Source organism: Podarcis muralis, chromosome 2, assembly GCF_964188315.1.
Source record: "Podarcis muralis chromosome 2, rPodMur119.hap1.1, whole genome shotgun sequence".
NCBI classification, from domain to species: Eukaryota; Metazoa; Chordata; class Lepidosauria; order Squamata; family Lacertidae; genus Podarcis; species Podarcis muralis.
The window spans coordinates 125,447,080-125,469,745 of NC_135656.1; the positions used below are offsets into that span (position 1 = coordinate 125,447,080).

Genomic DNA, 22,666 nt, shown 5'->3' on the forward strand with positions numbered 1-22,666 from the left:
AAGGGAAGTAATAGTGCCACTGTATTCTGCTCTGGTCAGACCTCACCTGGAGTACTGTGTCCAGTTCTGGGCACCACAGTTCAAGAAGGACACTGACAAACTCGAACGTGTCCAGAGGAGGGCAACCAAAATGGTCAAAGGCCTGGAAACGATGCCTTATGAGGAACGGCTAAGGGAGCTGGGCATGTTTAGCCTGGAGAAGAGGAGGTTACGGGGTGATATGATAGCCATGTACAAATATATAAAAGGATGTCACATAGAGGAGGGAGAAAGGCTGTTTTCTGCTGCTCCAGAGAAGCGGACACGGAGCAATGGATCCAAACTACAAGAAAGAAGATTCCACCTCAACATTAGGAAGAACTTCCTGACAGTAAGAGCTGTTTGACAGTGGAATTTGCTGCCAAGGAGTGTGGTGGAGTCTCCTTCTTTGGAGGTCTTTAAGCAGAGGCTTGACAACCATATGTCAGGAGTGCTCTGATGGTGTTTCCTGCTTGGCAGGGGGTTGGACTCAATGGCCCTTGTGGTCTCTTCCAACTCTATGATTCTATGATTCTATGATTCTATGATTCTATGATCTTTATCAACGACTTGGATGATGGACTCAAGGGCATCCTGTTCAAATTTGCAGATGACACCAAACTGGGAGGGGTGGCTAACACCCCAGAGGACAGGAGCACACTTCAAAACGACCTTGACAGATTAGAGAACTGGGCCAAAACAAACAAGATGAACTTTAACAGGGAGAAATGTAAAGTATTGTACTTGGGCAAAAAAAATGAGAGGCACAAATACAAGATGGGGGACACCTGGCTTGAGAGCAGTACATGTGAAAAGGATCTAGGAGTCTTGGTTGACCACAAACTTGACATGAGCCAACAGTGTGACGCGGCAGCTAAAAAAGCCAATGCAATTCTGGGCTGCATCAATAGGAGTATAGCATCTAGATCAAGGGAAGTAATAGTGCCCCTGTATTCTGCTCTGGTCAGACCTCACCTGGAGTACTGTGTCCAGTTCTGGGCACCACAGTTCAAGAAGGACACTGACAATCTGGAACGTGTCCAGAGGAGGGCAACCAAAATGGTCAAAGGCCTGGAAACGCTGCCTTATGAGGAACAGCTAAGGGAGCTGGGCATGTTTAGCCTGGAGAAGAGGAGGTTAAGGGGTGATATGATAGCCATGTTCAAATATATAAAAGGATGTCATATAGAGGAGAGAGAAAGGTTGTTTTCTGCTGCTCCAGAGAAGCGGACACGGAGCAATGGATCCAAACTACAAGAAAGAAGATTCCACCTAAACATTAGGAAGAACTTCCTGACAGTAAGAGCTGTTTGACAGTGGAATTTGCTGCCAAGGAGTGTGGTGGAGTCTCCTTCTTTGGAGGTCTTTAAGCAGAGGCTTGACAACCATATGTCAGGAGTGCTCTGATGGTGTTTCCTGCTTGGCAGGGGGTTGGACTCAATGGCCCTTGTGGTCTATTCCAACTCTATGATTCTATCATTCTATGAAATGGTTTCTCCCCTGTGTGACTCTGTTGATGAATTCTAAGGTTTCCATTAGTAGTGAAGCTCTTTCCACATTCCATGCACTTAAATGGTTTCTCCCCTGTGTGACTCCGTTGATGAATTCTAAGGTTTCCACTTTGACTGAAGCTCTTTCCACACTCCATGCATTTAAATGGTTTCTCCCCCGTGTGAGTCCTTTCATGTAGTTTTAGTCCTCCACTGCCAGTGAAGCTCTTTCCACACTCCATGCATTGAAATGGTTTCTCCCCCGTGTGACTCCGTTGATGAATTCTAAGGTGTCCACTCTCAGTGAAGCTCTTTCCACATTCCATGCATTGAAATGGTTTCTCCCCCGTGTGACTCCGTTGATGAATTCTAAGTTTTCCACTTTGACTGAAGGTCTTTCCACATTCCATGCACTGAAATGGTTTCTCCCCCGTGTGAGTCCGTTCATGTAGTTTTAGTCCTCCACTATCAGTGAAGCTCTTTCCACACTCCATGCAATTAAATGGTTTCTCCCCTGTGTGAGTCCGTTGATGAATTCTAAGGTTTCCACTTTGACTGAAGCTCTTTCCACACTCCATGCATTGAAATGGTTTCTACCAGGTGTGAGTCCGTTGATGAATTCTAAGTTTTCCACTCTCAGTGAAGCTCTTTCCACATTCCATGCATTTAAATGGTTTCTCCCCCGTGTGACTCTGTTGATGAATTCTAAGGTTTCCACTTTGACGGAAGCTCTTTCCACACTCCATGCATTGAAATGGTTTCTCCCAAGTGTGAGTCCGTTGATGAATTCTAAGTTTTCCACTCTCAGTGAAGCTCTTTCCACATTCCATGCATTTAAATGGTTTCTCCCCCGTGTGACTCCGTTGATGAATTCTAAGGTGTCCACTCTTACTGAAGCTCTTTCCACACGCCATACATTTAAATGGCTTCTCCCCTGTGTGAGTCCGTTGATGAATTCTAAGGTGTCCACTCTGACTGAAGCTCTTTCCACACTCCATGCAATTAAATGGTTTCTCCCCCGTGTGACTCCGTTGATGAATTCTAAGGTGTCCACTCTTACTGAAGCTCTTTCCACACTCTATGCATTTAAATGGTTTCTCCCCCGTGTGAGTCCGTAGATGAATTCTAAGGCTTCCACTAGTAGTGAAGCTCTTTCCACACTCCATGCAATTAAATGGTTTCTCCCCCGTGTGAGTCCGTAGATGAATTCTAAGGCTTCCGCTAGTAGTGAAGCTCTTTCCACACTCCATGCAATTAAATGGTTTCTCCCCTGTGTGAGTCCGTAGATGAATTCTAAGGTTTCTACTCTTACTGAAGCTTCTTCCACACTCCATACTTTCAAATTGTTTATGTTTTCACACTCCAAGTATTTAAATGGTTTCTTCGTTATTCCCATTGGACATGGCCCACCAGAATTCTGATTGCCTTCTCCATTGTCTTCTTTCGATGGGGTGGGGTCGGGAGAAAATCCTATTTGTTTTCCAGGAAGAGAACAAAGGAATATTACACACATCAGTTAGCACCTGCTCTTATTTTAACATCTTGTACAATCTCTCCTGTCCTCCATATATTCCAAATTTTTAGGAAAAGCAAATGAAATAATGTAAAATAATGCTCATGCATCATCAGCCTTTTATAACCCTTAATAAAGCAGCATTATCTTAGAATACGGTTGAACTGTGGGGTTTACGTTTTATAAAAAGTGGTTTCTCACAGGAAAGGGAGCTGCTCTATGTTCCATGAACCTGGCCAATATTCCTCAGGGTCCTAAGTTCATCATGAAGTTCTTCATCCGCTGCACTATAATCCTCCACCCCTTGGGCCACATTTTGTCCCCTTTGACCTCTAGATCTTTATTAATCCCCTGCACATTCCCTTTGGCCTCAGGACGTCCATACTGACCATTTTGGGAGACCCATATATAAGTCTAGTGACAAGGCTTGGTGCTTGTGGTTGGTTGAAGGAGTGCTCAGTTGGAGAATATTCTTGGGGTGTCTGGACCTCCATCTCTCAGCCTTGCATTCTTGAATGGAGAGAGCTGGAGATGCAGAAGGAAAGCAGCTGGAGCCTGACCGCTGGGATGCCCAGATTGAGACACCCATCCCAATTATGATTTAGAATAATTATATGCCGCCGGGTCTCGCACCTGCCTCCTGACACTGGCTTATCTTAGTGGAGATTCCCTGTCCAGGCCTCTCTCACTGTTCTTCCTCCTTTGCCCTGGGTGGCCAAGGGCTTCTGGATATTCTAGCTCTGCTTAAACTGGGAATTACTTATTACATTTGTATACCTCTCTTATCTGAGGATCACAAGATAAAAATATGTGTGACACTGAAAAAGTTGAGTATTAATGGTGAATAATGCCCATTGTCCTCTTCATGGATCACTGCCTTGCCGTGGCGAAGGGGCTTGAATAACTCACGAGAAGCTATCAACTATGCCGTGCAGGGCCACCCAAGATGGACAGGTCATTGAGGAGAGTTTTGACCAAACGTGATCCACCTGGAGCAGGAACCGGCAAGCCACTCCAGTATCCCTGCCAAGAAAACTCCATGGACAAAGACAACAGGCATATAAAAGTTATGACGCTGGAAGATGAGCCCCACAGGTTGGAAGGCGTCCAACATGCTACTGAGGAAGAGTGGAGGGCAAGTACAAGTAGATTCAGAGCTGATGAAGCGGCTGGGCCAAAGCCGAAAGAACGCTCAGTTGCGGATATGCCTGGAAGCGAAAGGAAAGTCCAATGCTGTAAAGAAAAATATTGCATAGGAACCTGGAATGTAAGAACCATGAACCTGGGTAAGTTGGATGTAGTCAAAAATGAGATGGCAAGAATAAATATTGACATCCTGGGCATCAGTGAACTAAAATGGGCGGCAATGGGCGAATTCAGTTCGGATGACCACCATATCTACTACTGTGGGCAAGAATCCCGTAAAAGACATGGAGTGGCCCTCATAGTCAACAAAAGAGTGGCGAAAGCTGTACTGGGATGCAATCTCAAAAATGATAGAATGATCTCGATATGAATCCAAGGCAGAACTTTTAACATCACAGTAATCCAGGTTAATGCACCAAGTACGGGTGCTGAAGAAACTGAAATTGACCAATTCTATGAAGACTTACAACACCTTATAGAAGTGACACCAAAGAAGGATGTTCTTCTCATTATAGGGGATTGCAATGCTAAAGTAGGGAATCAAGAGATAAAAGGAACAACTGGCAAGTTTGGCCTTGGAGACCAAAACGAAGCAGGGCAAAGGCTAATACAGTGGTGCCCCGCAAGACGAATGCCTCGCAAGACAAAAAATCCACTAGACGAAAGGGTTTTCCGTTTTTGAGCTGCTTCGCAAGACAAATTTCCGTATGGGATTGCTATTTTTTTCGCTCCCCCCCCCCTTTTCTGAGCCGCTAAGCCGCTAATAGCCTTTTAGCCGCTAAGCCGCTAAGCCTTTAATAGCCGCTAAACCGCTAATCTGCTAATAGGGTTGCTTCGCAAGACGAAAAAACCGCTAGACGAAGAGACTCGCAGAACAGATTATTTTCGCCTTGCGAGGCACCACTGTAGAGTTCTGTCAAGAGAACAAGCTGGACATCACAAACATGCTTTTCGAACAACACAAGACAGGACTCTACACATGGACATCACCAGATGGGCAGCATCGAAATCAGATTGATTATATTCTCTGCAGCCAAAGATGGAGAAGCTCTATACAGTCAGCAAAAACAAGACCTGGAGCTGACTGTGGCTCAGATCATCAGCTTCTTATAGCAAAATTCAAGCTTAAACTGAAGAAAGCAGGAAAAACCACAGGGCCGGTAAGATACAATCTAAGTCAAATCCCTTATGAATACACAGTGGAAGTGAGGAACAGGTTTAAGGATTTAGATTTGGTGGACAGTGCGCCCGAAGAACTATGGATGGAGGCTCGTAACCATCCCAATGAAAAGGAAATGCAAGAAAGCGAGACTTCCGGGTTAGCGCCATTGGCGAATGGCGGATTCCCTCCGAGCTCCAGAGGGAATCGGCTCCGCAGGATTTGGGTCTTCCCGCTGCGGCGACGCGGGGACCCTTAAAAATCACAGGCGGTGAAGCCTGTGAACCTGGTGACTCGGTGGGCACCATTTGCGCCCCCGACCTGCGAAGGAGCCTTTTAAAGGCTTCGGAACGGGGGACGGGGTGAGCGGCGCGGTGCTGAGAGTCGACTGCTTCTCCTGCAGAGTGAAGCCGCATTGCCATGGCCGGAGAGCGCTGACTTCTTCTTGTGAGTAATTGGATTTTAAAGCAACAACCCGTGAGTACGGAAATTGGATTTGCAAAGAAATTTTTTTTTTGAATTAGGCACGATCGGGGAAGGCGCAAACAGGAAGTCAGTCTCCCCGTCTTGTAAATAATCTAAAGCAAGGACCGGCTAACTAAGGTCGAGAGAATCTTTTCTTTTTTATTGGGTAAAAGACATTAATTTCACGATTTGGCAGTATAAGAAATCTAACTGGAGGATAAGAGCTAATTTTGGAGCTAATTTTGGGAGCTGAAGTGCCACTCCCCCGGACCCGGGAGTGATCCGTGAGAGAGCCTGTTGAAGAGGTATTGAAGAGTTTGACAGCTGTCAAATTAGCTGTCAAGACTGAAAAAGATAACTTTGTTTCTGTTGTCTCTGCTGGTTATATTTGTTACAATTTGGTTATAATTTGTTGAAAACAAGGAAGAACTGATACAAACTAACTTGACTTTTGGATTTGAACTGGAAGGAATATTAAGTAACAAAAATCCCTCTAGAGGGGGTTTTGGGACATTACAAGAATGGCTGAAGGAGGGAAAATACAAGCTAAATTGGACAGAGTTTTTGTTCTCTTGGGAAAGTTACAAGGCCAAATTTATGTTTTGGCTACAAATGTTGCAACTCTGGATTTAACAGTAAATAAACTCATTGAATTTGATAAGGACTTGACTCAGGAAGTCCATGCAGCTGGACAAGAAGAGAAACTTGAGAGCTTTGAGAGTGTGGAGAAAGAGATATATGTTGTTCCTGAGGAAAAGGAAGGAGGAGCTGTAATGTTGCAGAAGACAAAGGAGGGCCAGAGGCCTGACATGATGGCTACAAAGGAAAATAAGAACTTGATGTCGAAAATCTGGTTTGAATTGGAGATTGAAGAATGGAGAGATCTCCTTATGTGGAGCTCTGAAGATCCAAGGATTACAAATCTGATTAAGGTGGAAGTTGGAGCTTTGGGGACATTTGGACTTGAAAGGAGTAAGAAACAAGATTCGGGCTCCACTTTTAAGATTGGAGGTTTGGCTGGAAGAAACATGGATCCCATTGGGCTAGAGCTTCTCCGAGATCTGGTATTTAATACTAAGGACTATCAAAAAAACCGGCAGAGAGGAATTGAGAGAGAATTAAGAGCCTCGGACGTGAGATCTCCAGGCTGATAGTAGATTAAGACTGATGGACATTTGTTGGGGATTGAAACCGGGAAAGGGGGGGTGGAGTTTGGGAATCCAAAGGGTGCATAATTACAATCTGTTTTTGTTTTTACTCTGTTTTGTTACTTGTATGAAAATTGGGGAAGTCGTGGAAGGGAATTTGGGTCGACTTTAGAAAAAGGTTTTAAGAATGAGTACTGATGTATAAATATTGATGTTTATAAGGTAAAATTGGTTTTTTTAAAATGAACTAAATAGAAAAAGGTAAAAAATTAGGGATAAGAACTTGCTGAACTAACAATTTGAATTGGAATATAAGAAGGGGAGGTGTGGGGAAGTCAGGGAAATATGTTATAGAAAAATAAGGATTGTGAACTCTATGTGTTTTTAAACTTTTTTTGTTTTTTTTGTTTTTTAATGTATTAAAGTGGAAAATTTCAATAAATATCTTTTAAAAAAATAAAAGTTGCTGCCTCTGAAAAAAAAATGCAATAAAGCAAAGTAGCTGTCCAACGAGGCCTTACAAATAGCGGGGGAGAGAAGGCAAGCAAAATGCGAGGGAGACTTCCGGTGGAGCGCGGACCTGTGGCAGGCGAGGGTTTTTTCCGGTGAGAAAGCCCTTGCTTTTTGACCGTAATTAGGGGGTTTTAGGGCGAAAAACCCCCTCGAGGACCTTCTGGAGGGTGTCTGGAGGTCAAGGCTCCCGGCGGTGCCAGAAGCTGCCTGTTCAGTCGCCAGGTAGCCCCCCGAAAAGGGGGTGAAGAGTGCGGCGAACGCGCAGCGGGCAATCGGGCAGCCATCGCAGCAGCGGTCAACTAGCGAAGCCCCGAGCCTGCAGGGGAAAGGCGCTCCACTCTCGACACTAAGGAATTCGGATTCAAAACAGCTAAGTTGCATATTTGGAAAGTTAAAACAACAAGGAAGTTCCGAACTATAAGGGAAGAATTCGAGCTCAGCGGTCGTCTGACATCGCAAAGAAAGACGCAGCGCTTCATGCAGAGTCTAAAGAGAAAGTAAGTTGCCGCCAGCGGCTACTGTTTCCGTCTCCCCTGTAATTTGTTGAACTACTCCGCTTTTGTTAAGGAAGAGCTAAAGGGGAGCAGAGGACTTTGAGATAAAAAAAAGATCCCATTGGACATTAATTTGCAATAACAAAACACGGAGAGGGTTAGTCGCTGTGTGCTTCTATAACTAAATAACAGCGCGAAGAAGAGGCTCAGCGCCATTTTAACGCGGAGCTAAGAAGACTCTCCGTCTTTGCCTTTGATACGATACTAAGGGACTCCAAAAGACTTTAAAGTTATTCAGACAGAGAGACGAATGTTACGGACTTGTCTTGCTTTCTCCTTCACTCAGATAGGACTTTATTTTTGGAGGGTTATTTTTGCCTTCTTCTTGCTTTTCTCCGCAATAAAATTACAAAACTAAGTGTAATAGCTGAAGGAGAGTAGGTGCTACTAATATTCAAGAATCCTCCTCCTGAGGTTGATAGGCTCCGACTCCCCCTAATGGACTGTGATAAATACTGCACCCTAACGCTGAAATTGTTGGTGGAGTCAACCCGGACCTTGTGAAAATTCCGATTAAGAACTGGCCTGAGAAACCTTCTCCTACCAACGACTGAGTTTTTTGATTTAACCAACATAAAAATATACTTATAAGGGACAAACAAAACAAATATAGATAATATAGACAATACAATTATAATAATTACTTTACTTTATATATACCTTGGGACTTGACTTGGAATCGAAAGTATAGCTGACTCTCTCTTTGTTCCAGTCTTGATATTATCTCCTGGCTCTTATTTTGAACTCTATTTGAATTGTTTATTTATTTTGAACTCTATTTGAATTGTCCATTTGAATTGTCTATGATAACTCAAACTAGATATTGAAGTGAAAATAATTGTACCAAGGAAGCACAACCTTGGATAGATTGGAAAACCACTGTGGTAGGGAAACAGCGTTTGGGATGGATTAGCCCGAATAGGGGCAAGAAAACTATAAAAGAAATACCCAGAGACGACAAATTACAAACCTCCCTGATTGAATCAGGGGGGGGAACAGAAAATAGTTAATGATATATACCTGGGTACCAAGAGCTAAAGTAGTCCCGAGTGGTAAAAATCTCTTTTCTTTTCAGGTTGTTTTACTATACTCTTTTGTTTCGGTGGTCTTTAATAACAACCAACTGAGATTGTAGCAACATTTATAAAATAAGCTGTGTAAATATCTGATAATGTCGCATACACAGAAAAAAGGAGCGGAGGGGGGGACCCCAACAGATAGAAGAGCTTCTAAGCAAGAATCAGACTTCAGAACAGAAATATTGAAGATGTTTGCAGAAATAAAACAAAGTGAGAAAAATCTAGAGACAAAGTTAGAACAGGTTGATAATAAAATTGGAAAGATGGATAGAAAGATTGAGGAGACAGTCAGTGAACTGAGAGGACAGATTAAAGAGGTGGCAAGAAGAGTAGATGAGGGGTTGAAGAAGTCTAAACAGGAAATAAAAGAGATGAAACGGGAAGAAGAGAAGATGAAAAATGAGATTGCGGACTTAAATAAGACACAGGAAGAATTAAAGGACTCAATTGCAATGAACGAACTGAAACAGAGAGAAGTGAACTTGAGACTGAGACAAGTACCGGAAACCCAAAACGAAAATGTAAAAGGAAGATTGATAAAGGAAATTGCGCAGTGGATGGAACTTGGGGAGGAAGAAGTGGCGAAAACAGTACAAAATGCATACAGAATGAAAATCAAAACAAACAGACTAAAGAAGTTCCCAGGCGACTGTGTAATAACGTTTAAAGATAGAGAAATGAGGAATCGGATTTTACAAAAGAATAGAGAGAAGAGATTATATATTGATGGGAACTATGTAATCATATTTAAAGATATCCCAATAAGGTTGCTGAAACGAAGAGAAGCTTACAAACCAATGGTGCAATTACTTAAGAAAAACAAGATTGAGTTCAGATGGGAATTTCCCGAAGGAGTCTCTTTCTTTTATAAAGGAGTAAAGAGAAGACTAACAAGCCCGGAGGAAATTGGTAAATTCACAAGAAGGTACAAAGAATTACTACAAGGAGAAGAAGAGATCAAAGGGGCAGAAGGAGGAGTAAGGCCAAGAGAGGATTTGGAAATAGGAGGAGAAGAAGAACAGACTGGGAAAGATCTAGAAGAAGAGGAAGAAGAAGAAGAAGAAGAGACAGAAAACCTATAAGTAAATTAAAACTTTAAATAGGGGAAAGAAGAATGACGTTAAAACTCTGGAATTGGAATGTTAATGGAATGAACAATAAGAAGAAACGAAACGGAATTGAACATATCTTAAAAAAGAAGAACCTGGACATCATATGCCTACAAGAAACACACGTGGCCAAAAAACACAGGAAAGTTCTAATTAATAAAAGGTTAGGGAACGAATTTATATCCTCGGATAAAGAGAAAAAAAGAGGTGTGGTTTTATATATTAAAAACAAAATTGAATCTCACCAACTATTTAAGGATGAAGAAGGGAGAATGATCGCAGCCCAAATAAACTGGCAAGGGGAAAAAATGATAATTGTTGGGATATATGCACCAAATGGGAATAAGACAGAATTTTTTAGATCGCTTGAAGAAAAACTATTTGAATATATGGACCAGAAAATTATAGTAATGGGAGATATGAACGGTGTGGTTTCACTAGAACTGGACAGATTAAGGAAAACTAAGAACAAAGAAGGGAAATTACCCAAAACCTTTTTTACGATGATAAAGAATTATAATTTGGTTGACATCTGGAGGCTCAGGAACCCATTGGAGAAGCAGTTTACCTATCACTCAGAACCGAATCAATCGTTCTCAAGAATAGATCAAATATGGGTCTCAAATGAGCTAACGCCAAGAATTAAAAAAATTGAAATACAGGCGAAGGTGCTCTCAGATCATAACCCAATAGAAATGGAACTCAAAGGTTTGGAAGAGCGATCCTTCAGGTGGAGACTGAACGATAATTTATGGGACGACCAAAAATTCGTGGAAAAATCACAAAAAAATCTAATAGAATTCTTTAGGAATAATATGGATAAAGGGACAAGGACTAGTGTGGTGTGGGATGCAAGTAAGGCGGTGATGCGGGGTCTCCTTATCCAGCAAAACATACAGAAAAGAAATAATAGAGAGAAATGGATTAAGGAGATCCTTAGACAGATTATGGATTACGAACAGAAATTGATTAAAAAACCCAATAATGAAAAGATAAGACAGGAAATAAAGATTCTTCAAACCCAATTTGCGATGACAACAAATAAAGAAGTTGAATGGAACATCAAGAGATTAAGACAAAAAAATTTCGAGTTCGCCAACAAACCAGGAAAATGGCTCGCCTGGCAAGTTAAGAAAAGAAAAGAACAAAATACAATCAGCAAGATTGAGTTCAATGGAGAAGAAACAACAGAACCGAAGGTAATCAGAAGAGCTTTCGTGGACTACTATAAACAACTGTATAGGAACAAAGAAAGGAACAACAAGAAGAAAATAGAGAGATATCTGAAAGATAAAATGATGAGAAAGATCCCGACAGATGAAAAAGAACAGCTGAATGCCCCAATAGGTAAAGAAGAGGTAGAAGAAGCCATAAAAGAGTTAAAGAGAGGGAAAGCACCGGGACCAGACGGATTTACTTCGAGCTATTATAAAGAAATGAAGGACTCCCTGATGGACCCATTGATTAAAGTAATGAATAACATCTTAATAGAAAAGGACATCCCAGGAACGTGGAAAGAAGCCTTTATTACAATAATACCTAAACAAGACTCGGATTTAACACAAGTGAAGAACTATAGACCCATCTCGTTACTAAATACAGATTATAAGATATTTGCGGGAATCCTTGCAAAGAGGTTAAAAAAGATATTGATAAAGATCATACATAAAGACCAACAAGGTTTCCTACCGGGCAGACAAATAAAAAATAATATAAGAAATATAGTTAACGCTATAGAATATCTGTCCGATAGATGTGATAAACCAGCATCCTTAATATTTGTGGATGCAGAAAAAGCTTTCGATAACGTTGTTTGGGAATTTATGTTAAAAAATCTGAAGTTTATGGAAGTGGGTCAAGAATTCTATAACGGTATTGAAGCAATTTATACAGATCAAAATGCAAGACTGATAGTAAATAACATCATCACAGAGGATATAAAAATAAGCAAAGGCACAAGGCAGGGTTGTCCACTCTCGCCATTATTATTTATTGTGGTTCTAGAAGTCCTATTAAATGCAATCAGGCAAAATAAGCAAATTAAAGGGGTTATGTTGGGGGTAAACGAATATAAATGTAAGGCCTTCGCCGACGACGTGGTATTGACTGTGGAAGAACCTATTGATAGCATAAAAGAAATACTAAAGGAGATGGAACAATTTGGAGAGTTGGCAGGATTCAGATTGAACAAGAAGAAGACTAAAATGATAGTAAAAAATATGGACCGAGAAAAAATTGAATTATTACAACAAAGAATGGAGATTGAAGTAGTAAAGAAGATCAGGTACTTAGGAGTTTGGCTTTCCGATAAGAATATAGATCTATACCAACACAATTATATCCCGGTATGGAAAGGCGTGAAAAGAGACTTAGAGATCTGGGCCAGAATGAAGTTATCATTCTGGGGAAGAATATCGATGGTAAAAATGATGATACTTCCCAAATTGTTATTCTTATTCCAAACTATACCCATAATCAAAGGCACCAAAATTTTTAAAGAGTGGCAAAAAGTAATTTCGAGATATGTCTGGGAAGGAAAGAAGCCTAGAATTAAATTTAAGCTATTAACGGATTTAAAAGAAAGAGGCGGCTTCGCTCTTCCGGACATGAGACTCTACTATGAGGCAGCATGCCTATGCTGGATAAAGGAATGGGTAAAGCTAGAAGATAGGGAACTATTAGACCTTGAAGGTTTTAACAACAAAGTAGGGTGGCATGCGTACCTATGGAACGATAAGAAGAGGGTGGATAAAGGCTTCTCAAATCATATTTTCAGAGGTCCTTTATTGGAGGTTTGGGAGAGATACAAAAATATACTAGAACCAAAAATCCCCCATTGGTTATCCCCGTTAGAGATGATGGGTATAAAGAAAGTAAATATGAGAGAGAAGTGGGGAAATTATGGAGAAATGGTTTGTAATGAAGGAGGGAAGTGGAAACTAAAACCCTATGACCAAGTTAAGGCTTTAACCTATGATTGGTTACACTATTTTCAGATAAATGAAATGTTTAAAAAGGAGTTGAAGGAAAGGAACTATGTAGCGAAAGAATCAATCTTCCAAAAAGAGATAATAAATAATGACTATAAAAATCTGTCAAGAATGTACAAAATATTGCTGGAATGGCACACGAAGGATGAGGAGGTGAAGGCGGTGATGGTTCAATGGGCAAGAGATTTTGGTTATAATGTTCAATTAGAGGATTGGGAAAGGCTCTGGAAAGAGAATATAAAATTCACAGCCTGCACGCTACTGAGGGAAAACATGATGAAAATGCTCTACAGATGGTATCTGTCACCTACAAAACTAGCAAAGATGTATAAGGTAGACAACAAATGTTGGAAATGTAAAAATAAAGAAGGGACCTTCTTCCACCAATGGTGGGAGTGGAAAAAAATTAAATGCTTCTGGGAAGAGATTTATAACGAACTGAAAAGGATGTTGAAGTACACTTTTGTGAAAAAACCAGAAGCATTTTTATTAGGTATTGTTGGGAAGGATGTGAGAAGAAGGGACCATAAACTTTTCCAATATGCGGTGACAGCTGCCAGAATTGTGTTAGCTCAGAAGTGGAAACAAGAGGAAGTCCCAACGGTAGAGGAATGGAGAGCCAAATTAATAGAGTACGCCGAACTGGATAAGTTAACAGCGAAAATTAGATATACTAAAGATCAAAAATTTATAAAGGATTGGGAGAAATTTGTGTGTTATCTGGAAAATAACTATGGTGTTAAAACAACGCTAGCGGGATTTAAAGAGGCTTTGTAAAGTACCAATAAATATTGCTTAGCAGAGAGGATGAGGAAGGGAGGGATAAGTGGCAATATGAAAGATAGATGAAATGTGTATTAAAAGGATAACTACGACCGATCGTCAGCGACGCTGAAGGAAGTCAAAAAACGGATATGATGGTTGTATAATGAATGTATTTCCTTTTTTCTTTGGAAATGTTTCATTTATGTTTTTTATTCTTTTCTTTTTTTTCTTTTTTTGTGTAAATTTTTCTTTTTTCTTTTGAAAACCTTAATAAACATATTTTAAAAAAAAATAATGCGAGGGAGATAGTGAAAGATACAGGAAATTGAATGCAGATTTTCAAAAAATAGCAAGTAGTGACAAGAAGGCCTTCTTAAACGAGCAATGCAAAAAAATAGAGGAAAACAACAGAATGGGAAGAACCAGAGAGATCTTCAAGAAAATTGGAGATATAAAGGAACATTTCATACAAAGATTACCATAATAAAAGACAAAAGTGGAAAGGACCTAACCAGAAGCAGAAGACATCAAGAAGAGGTAGCAAGAATACACAGAGGAATTATACCAGAAAGATATGGATGGCTCGTACACCCCAGGTAGTGTGGTTGCTGACCTTGAGCAAGACATCCTGGAGAGTGAAGTCAAATGGGCCTTAGAAAGCATTGCAAATAACAAGGCCAGTGGAAGTGATGGTATTCCAGCTGAACTATTTAAAATTTTAAAAGATTATGCTGTTAAGGTGCTACACTCAATATGGCAGCAAGTTTGGAAAACTCAGCAGTGGCCAGAGGATTGGAGAAGATCAGTCTACATCCCAATCCCAAAGAAGGGAAGTGCCAAAGAATGCTCCAACTACCGCACAATTGCACTCATTTCACACGCTAGCAAGGTTATGCTTTAAATTCTACAAGGCAGGCTTAAGCAGTATGTGGACCGAGAACTCCCAGAAGTGCAAGTTGGATTTAGAAGAGGTAGAGGAACCAGAGACCAAATTGCAAACATGCGCTGGATTATGGAGAAAGCTAGAGAGTTCCAGAAAGACATCTACTTCTGCTTCATTGACTATGCAAAAGCCTTTGACTGTGTCGACCACAGCAAACTATGGCAAGTTCTTAAAGAAATGGGAGTGCCTGATCACCTCATCTGTCTCCTGAGAAATCTCTATGTGGGACAAGAAGCTACAGTTAGAACTGGATATGGAACAACTGATTGGTTCAAAATTGGGAAAGGAGTACGACAAGGCTGTATATTGTCCCCCTGCTTATTTAACTTATATGCAGAATTCATCATGCGAAAGGCTGGGCTGGATGAATCCCAAGCTGGAATTAAGATCGCCGGAAGAAATATCAACAACCTCAGATATGCAGATGACACAACCTTGATGGCAGAAAGTGAGGAGGAATTAAAGAACCTTTTAATGAGGGTGAAAGAGGAGAGCGCAAAATATGGTCTGAAGCTCAACATCAAAAAAACGAAGATCATGGCCACTGGTCCCATCACCTCCTGGCAAATAGAAGGTGAAGAAATGGAGGCAGTGAGAGATTTTACTTCCTTGGGCTCCATGATCACTGCAGATGGTGACAGCAGTCACGAAATTAAAAGACGCCGCTTCTTGGGAGAAAAGCAATGACAAACCTAGACAGCATCTTGAGAAGTAGAGACGTCACCTTGCCAACAAAGGTCCGTATAGTTAAAGCCATGGTTTTCCCAGTAGTGATGTATGGAAGTGAGAGCTGGACCATAAAGAAGGCTGATCGCCGAAGAATTGATGCTTTTAAATTATGGTGCTGGAGAAGACTCTTGAGAGTCCCATGGACTGCAAGAAGATCCAACCTCTCCATTCTGAAGGAAATCAGCCCTGAGTGCTCACTGGAAGGACAGATCGTGAAGCTGAGGCTCCAGTACTTTGGCCACCTCATGAGAAGAGAAGACTCCCTGGAAAAGACCCCGATGTTGGGAAAGATGGAGGGCACAAGGAGAAGGGGACGACAGAGGATGAGATGGTTGGATAGTGTTATCGAAGCTACAAACATGAGCCTGACCAAACTGCGGGAGGCGGTGGAAGACAGGAGTGCCTGGCGTGCTCTGGTCCATGGGGTCACGAAGAGTCGGACACGACTAAACGACTAAACAACAACACACATCCATTGTGGGAAAGAAAAGAAAGAAGATGAAACCAGTGGTGTGTCTACCTGAGTGTAATGTAATAATAATAATAATAATAATAATAATAATAATAATAATAATAAAACACCAATCTTCAAATCAGTTTCATATTCCCTGGCCAGGGATGATTGGATTATTATCTGGGAGGACACACTTTTCCTCCTTCCTCCCTCCACCCCCGAGGGTCCCCTTTCCCCAGAGGCCCCCCCTGGCTGGCTCAGCCTTCCTGCCAAATCTCTCTCCATCCCAGGAGGGAGACTGGGGGGGGGGGGGGGAGGTCTCCATCCCGGCTTCTCTCGCCCCCATTAACCCTTCCATGGACTCCCCAGTCTCCCCCCCCCAATATATAGATATATTTCGCACCTCTTTTCCCTCCTCCTCAGCAGAGCTGCTCCTCTTCTGGGAATGTGGATCAGGCCCCTCCCCTCCCCCCTCCAAACCTCCCTGCCTCTCTAGGAAGCAGAGCTCACTGAGGGGGGGGGGAGGAATGAGTGGCCCCTCCCTCCCAGGACAGACAACTTCTCCTTCCAAACAAGCTCCGTTTTCTTGATTCTTTCCTGAGAAGGTCCCAGGTTCGATCCCCGGAGACAACAGGGGAAGAGACCCACCCCCACCTCCGAAAAAGCCCTCCGGGGCAGGAAGGTGACATTCCCCCTTCATCCCTTTTAATCCCTTGCCGGGAGAGGGGGGGGGTCCCGGTCAGTTTCACACCCATTTCCCGACGGGGGAGGGGGGGAGGCAGGGCTGGGGCGTAGGGTGTCCCTGTTACAACGTAGACCGGAGTTGCTACACACTTTTGGGACTTAGAGAGTAACTTAAAGCTAATGGGACCCCTGACCATTAGGTCCAGTCGTGGCCGACTCTGGGGTTGTGGCGCTCATCTCGCTTTACTGGCCGAGGGAGCCGGCGTACAGCTTCCGGGTTATGTGGCTAGCAGGACTAAACTGCTTCTGGCGAACCACAGCCGCGCACGGAAACGCCGTTTACCTTCCCGCTGGAGTGGTACCTATTTATCTACTTGCACTTTGACCTGCTTTCGAACAGCTACGTTGGCAGGAGCAGGGACCGAGCAACGAGAGCTCACCCCGTCACAGGGATTAAAACCTTCTAATCAGCAAGCCCTAGGCTCTGTGGTTTAACCCGCAGTGCCACCCACGTCCCTAGAGAGTAACTTACGGCAACCCCAATGGGCAGTCCAGTGTCGAAATTACGGGGGCCTCTTTTAAATAGGGGCTGGTGTATGAACTTGGGCTTTGCTAATGTTATGGAATTGACGGGGGGGCACTTGTGTGAGAGCAGGTTTCTTTGGCCGTCTCCCCCTTCCTTGCTTGCCCCTTCTGCGTTCCCATGGCAAGTCCAGCCGAATTTGACTATGGCGTGTGCTGCATATCTCCGCCTTCAGAGGGAGGGAGCCAGGCAGCTTTCCGGGTCATGTGCCCAACTTTTCATGAGCTGATATTAAATCCCAACTACAGCTGCTTGTTACAGAGGATGGGGGCAGATTCCGGTAGGTTTATGATATTAACTCTTTCCATGCTCATTTCTGATGCTCAGAAGTGTGTGCACCCTTTCCTATACCCTTCCCATACCTTCTAAAATACACTGAGACTATCTTATAACATATCCCCGCTATAACACACAAGTTCTAATTAAATCCTAATATTTACTATACCTAAACATTAAGCACCACAGACTAACAATAATAACAATAATAATAGTAATAATAATTTATTATTTATACCCTGCCCATCTGGCTGAGTTTCCCCAGCCACTCTGGGCAGCTCCCAATCGAGTGTTAAAAACAATACAGCATTAAATATTAAGAACTTCCCTAAAGAGGGCTGCCTTCAGATGTCTTTTAAAATAAGATAGCTGCTTATTTCCTTGACCTCTGATGGGAGGGCGTTCCACAGGGTGGGCGCCACTACCCAGAAGGCCCTCTGTCTGGTTCCCTGTAACCTCACTTCTCACAATGAAGGAACCGCCAGAAGGCCCTCGGCGCTGGATCTCAGTGTCCAGGTTAAACGATGGAGGTGGAGACGCTCCTTCAGGTATACAGGACTGGTTTCTGCTGTAGACTGCCTCCTGTGATGTATTCCTGCTGTAGACAGTCTCCTTCTGTACGATTTTTACGGGGGTGGTCTTGGGTGGGCAATTTCAAAAGACTATATAAGGCCCTTCACACCTCCCTCCTGGTTGTGGTGAGGGGGGGGGGGGACACTGTTGCAATAAAGATCAGGCTTACTAGCCGCTTTGCTTCTCAATATTGTCTGGTTGGCCTCTGTTATTTTCTCCTACCAATATGGAACCTACTTAAGGACTATATGGGCTCTTGGATACCCCATAAGGGAAAAGGAGCAGGTTTTTTCTTAGAACAAAGGTCGTAAGAATATGTTTGGTTGGCACGCTTATTTATGGCATGATAAAACTAAAACACACAAGAGCTCTATGAATCAGGTTATTCAGAAAATCCTTTTTACAGTATGGGATAAATCTGCTGGAAAGAAAAACACCTCTTTGGCTCCAACCCACAAAAGCATCAGCTTTTTAAAAAATGCAATACGGAAAAAGCAATGGGCAACTTACAGAGATCTTTTGGACTTTTTGGAAGAAGAAATAAAACTGAATAAACAGGATGAGGTGGGAGGTGTGGTGGCGGATTGGTTTCAATACCATCAAATCATCTTGTTTGGACAAGATGAGGGGAGAGGTTCACAGTTTGAAAGAGATATTATTGAGAGGAAAGAGAAATTTCAGGTAGAAAACTGTCCAATCTGAAGAAGTGCGCATGCACACGAAAGCTCATCCACAGAACAAACTCAGCTGGTCTCTTGGGGACCCAGCCAGGCGCCCCACGACCCCAGGGATTCCTGCCAGGGGGAAGCCGGGAGAATGGGGGGCCTCAGCCTCACCCCCAGCCCTGCTTGGGGTCCTCATACCACAACGTCTGAAATAAGGCTGGAAGTATACAGAGGCGAACAGGACAATGTCCTGGCAGCTGCTACTACTTAGAGGTCTGAAACCGATAAATGACAATATTATCAATCCTCACACACTCAGTTTCATCAGCAGGGAAGCCAAGATGCATCCTAGCAGGACTTTTGGGTTTGGGCTAGGCTACCAAATGGTGGTATTCAGGGGAATCCAAAGTATGGAGATGAGTCTTAGTGAATGCAGATAACCTGGTAGTGTCATTAGGGAAGGGGGGGAGAAGGGGGGTCAGGGGTGCTGGAAGGGGAGGGGTCTCTGTCGAGGCTCCTCCCCTTCCTTTAACCCTTCCATGGACTCCCTCTCTCCGTTTCCCCACCCAAAAGGGACCCAGCCAGGTGCCCCATGACCCCAGGGATTCCTGGGGACAAACTGGTAAAATCAGCAATGGTACACTGGGTCAAAAATATAGGTCATGATTAGAGCTGGGTGATATATTGGTATATTGCCCAAGACTGCCTTGAAGTTTACATCGTGATAACTGTTTCCTAATACTGAGCTGGCAATATATTACGAATCACAATGTGTGCAAGGGCTAGGCAACACCTGCTTTTCAACATTGCAATAACTTACCAGCTAAACGCTGTAATGTTAGTAGCAGCTAAACCTCACAACATCACCTGCTAAATATTGCAGGGCTATTAGCAGATAAAGATCGTAATGTTATCATTACCAAAACTCACAATATCACTTGTGGTTTATCACCAGCTAAACCTCACAATATCACCTGCTAAACGTTGCCATGTTATCAGCAGCTAAACATTTAAATCAGCCACAAGATCTGAAATAAGGGTGGAACTGTACAGAGGAGAGCAGCACAATGTCCTTGCAATTGCTACTACTTAGGGGTCTAAAATAGATAAATGACAATATTATCAATCATCATCTCAGCGGGACTTTTGGGTTTGGGCTTGGCTAGCAAATGGTGGTATTCAGGACAATCTTGTATGGCAATGATGATCTGGGACTGCCAGCAGGGAGACTGGGGAATAAGTGGTGCTGGAAGGGGAGGGGTCTCTGTCGAGCCTCCTCCCCCTTCCTTTAACCCTTCCCTGGACTCCCTCTCTCCGTTTCCCCAGCCAGGCGCCCCACGACCCCAGGGATTCCTGCCAGGGGGAAGCCGGGGGAATGGGGGGCCTCAGCCCCACCCCCAGCCCTGCTTGGGGTCCTCCTTCCCCTTCCCGCCAGGGCAGCTGAGCATCTCTCGGCCCCCCAGGAAAGAGAAAGGGGAGTCTGGCGGTGCTGCTGCTGCCCAGGAGATCTTGCAAGGTGTAGATCCCTGCAGGTGTTGGGTCCCCCCTTCCCCCCTGGGTCGGGGCCTGGATCGGGGCCCCTGTCGACGGGCCCCAGGGAGGGCGCTTTCCTTGGGTGGGGGTCTCTTTGTCCTCCCTCCCCCTCTTATCCCCCCCTCCTCTCCCCCTTTACCTCTTGGTCTTCCGCCTCCCTGGCTCCAGATTAGTCCGCTTTCCTTGTCTGCAATAGAAAGGGCTGGGGGGGGGGGGTTCTCCACTGACGCCCCTCCCCCCCTTTCCTGGAAACTTCCGGCACCTTCAACAGCGACACTTCCGGTTCCTTTTGGGATGCGCTTGCCCCTAGAGCTACATCCACAGAGCAGCCCCTCCCTGTGTTGGGATGGGAAGAGGACGGGGCGGCGCTGCCTCTGGGGGCTCCATGGGGACCTGGCCCCCCTCCTTCCTCCTCCCCACAGCAGGGGGTCGAGATGGCTGCGGGGGGGCATCATATCTGGGGGTGACCTGAGTTTGCGGGGAGAGAAGGACGTGGTTTTCAATCTGCAAACAGGGAGGCTGGGAGGGGAGAGGCTGAGTGAGAAGGAGGGAAGGGCTGCCCCTCCCCCTGTGGGTCAGGAGAGTGGGGGAGGGGCTGACCCACAGGGGTCCTCTGTGAAGCCCAGAGATGGACCCAGACATGGGGCTGCCTGAGAGAGAAGGGGCGCTTCCTTTCCTCTCCTCCCCACAGGCTCTCCTGCGCCCAGAGACCCCCTTGGCCCGGCAGGGAGAGGGTGGGCTCCCCTTCCGCCATGAGAGGAGGGCAATGGGGTTGTGAGGGGGGGGGAGAGAGACCCCTTTCTGCTCCCCTCCCAAGAGGGTCCCCGTTGTGTCTCTGAGGGACAAGAGAGGAGGAGCCCCTCCCCCCGCTGCTCCTTCCCCTCAACGACTTTTCCCGCCTTTTCCCAACTTCCCGCCCTTCGAGATCTGAGCCTCGCCTCAGTTTCAGGCGCCAAGGAGGCAGATTCCCCGGGCTCCCTGCTTTCTTGGTGGATTTCTTCTCATTCGCCCTGATTTCTGCTCATATATCTGGCTTTTGGGGCTTCTCTAGAAAGAAGGCTGTATAAAAGGCCCCTCACCACTGCCTGCATCCCATACAGTATGTAAAAGTCTGATTTCTTCCCGTTTGCTGTGTATAATTCTTCCTCCAGGACTGTTCTTCCTTCCTGGCAATGTCACTTCCAAACTAATAATTCTTCCCTCACTGCCCTTAAATAGCTGCTTGGGGTCTAGTTTGGGGCCTGCATAAAGAACCTCCTCTCTTTTTTCCTTTTAGCTGTGTTACCGGAAAATCTGAGGGCTCCCTTGGACGAAACAAAGACACCAACCAGAGCAAGTCAGAGCAAAACAGCAGCCAGTAGGCTTGGTCTTTATTAAGGAAAGACTGTCGCGACAGGACTCCCACCGTCCACGAGGTGAAGCAAGATGGAAGCCCCGGACAATGGGAGACCCCAACTTTTATTAATCACTAATCCCCTTGACTACACCCCCAGAATTACATCATATTTACATCATGATTATATTAAAAAACCAGGAGGAGTCGAGGAGGGGCTACCCAGGTAATCTGAGTGTCCTGACACCTGGCAGAGACCTCCTCTCCCCACCCCACATGAGTCATTTCCAGGAACAAAGGAAAGGGTGAAGTCTTCCTGCCCCCTGAGGGGAATCCGGCCAGGGTCCTTTGTCAGAGTCTGTATGGAATACACTACCGTATTCAGTTTATTGTGTTTCTGATAGCATTCCGTCTGAGCCCATCACGATGGTTATCAAGGTTGCCCCGCCATCCGGAGAAGGGCAGCCGTGTATGTGACTGCAGGTCGGGGGGTTATGGCCGATCAACCCCAGGCCTCCCCCCTTTGGTAGTCCCTGAAATATGTAGTGTAATAAAAGTGGTCCGGTGAAAATCCAAGGTACGGCCGATTTATGGTGAATTTATAAAGAATACTGTCGCTGAAGTTCAAAGCACTTTCGCCTTTCGGAAACAACTTGCAACATTTTGATTAGATCAGTCACGGTCAATTGAATTCGGAAACTTTGTATTTGAGAGCTGTCAGAGGGAAAAGAGCGGCTGTAGCGTGCAGTACCTGCGTGGCCGCCGCAAGGGGCGCTGTTCGGTAATGCTGATTGGTCGGGCCACCGTTGGTTGACCTAGAGTTTAGTCGCCCGGTCTACTCGTAAGAAAAATAGGGCGAGACGGAGCGCTCCGGGGAAATAAGCGAGGAATTTCGGGGTTTCTCTAGATTGGGGCTGACAAGGTAGCGCTTCCTTATTTACGGA

At 44.4% G+C, this 22,666-nt stretch overlaps 1 protein-coding gene and 1 pseudogene across 2 annotated transcripts in view; both read right to left on the minus strand.

The window, feature by feature from the left end:
* Positions 1-22,666, minus strand: part of LOC144326624 (uncharacterized) — a 297,359-nt gene that overhangs the window by 143,067 nt on the left and 131,626 nt on the right. The gene's annotated exons all lie outside the window — the stretch shown is intronic.
* LOC114592623 (uncharacterized) lies at positions 582-21,663 on the minus strand (annotated as a pseudogene). Its single transcript, XR_013391645.1, has 2 exons — positions 20,529-21,663; positions 582-2,978 (listed from the first exon to the last, which is right to left on the minus strand). The product of XR_013391645.1 is annotated as an uncharacterized LOC114592623 (transcript).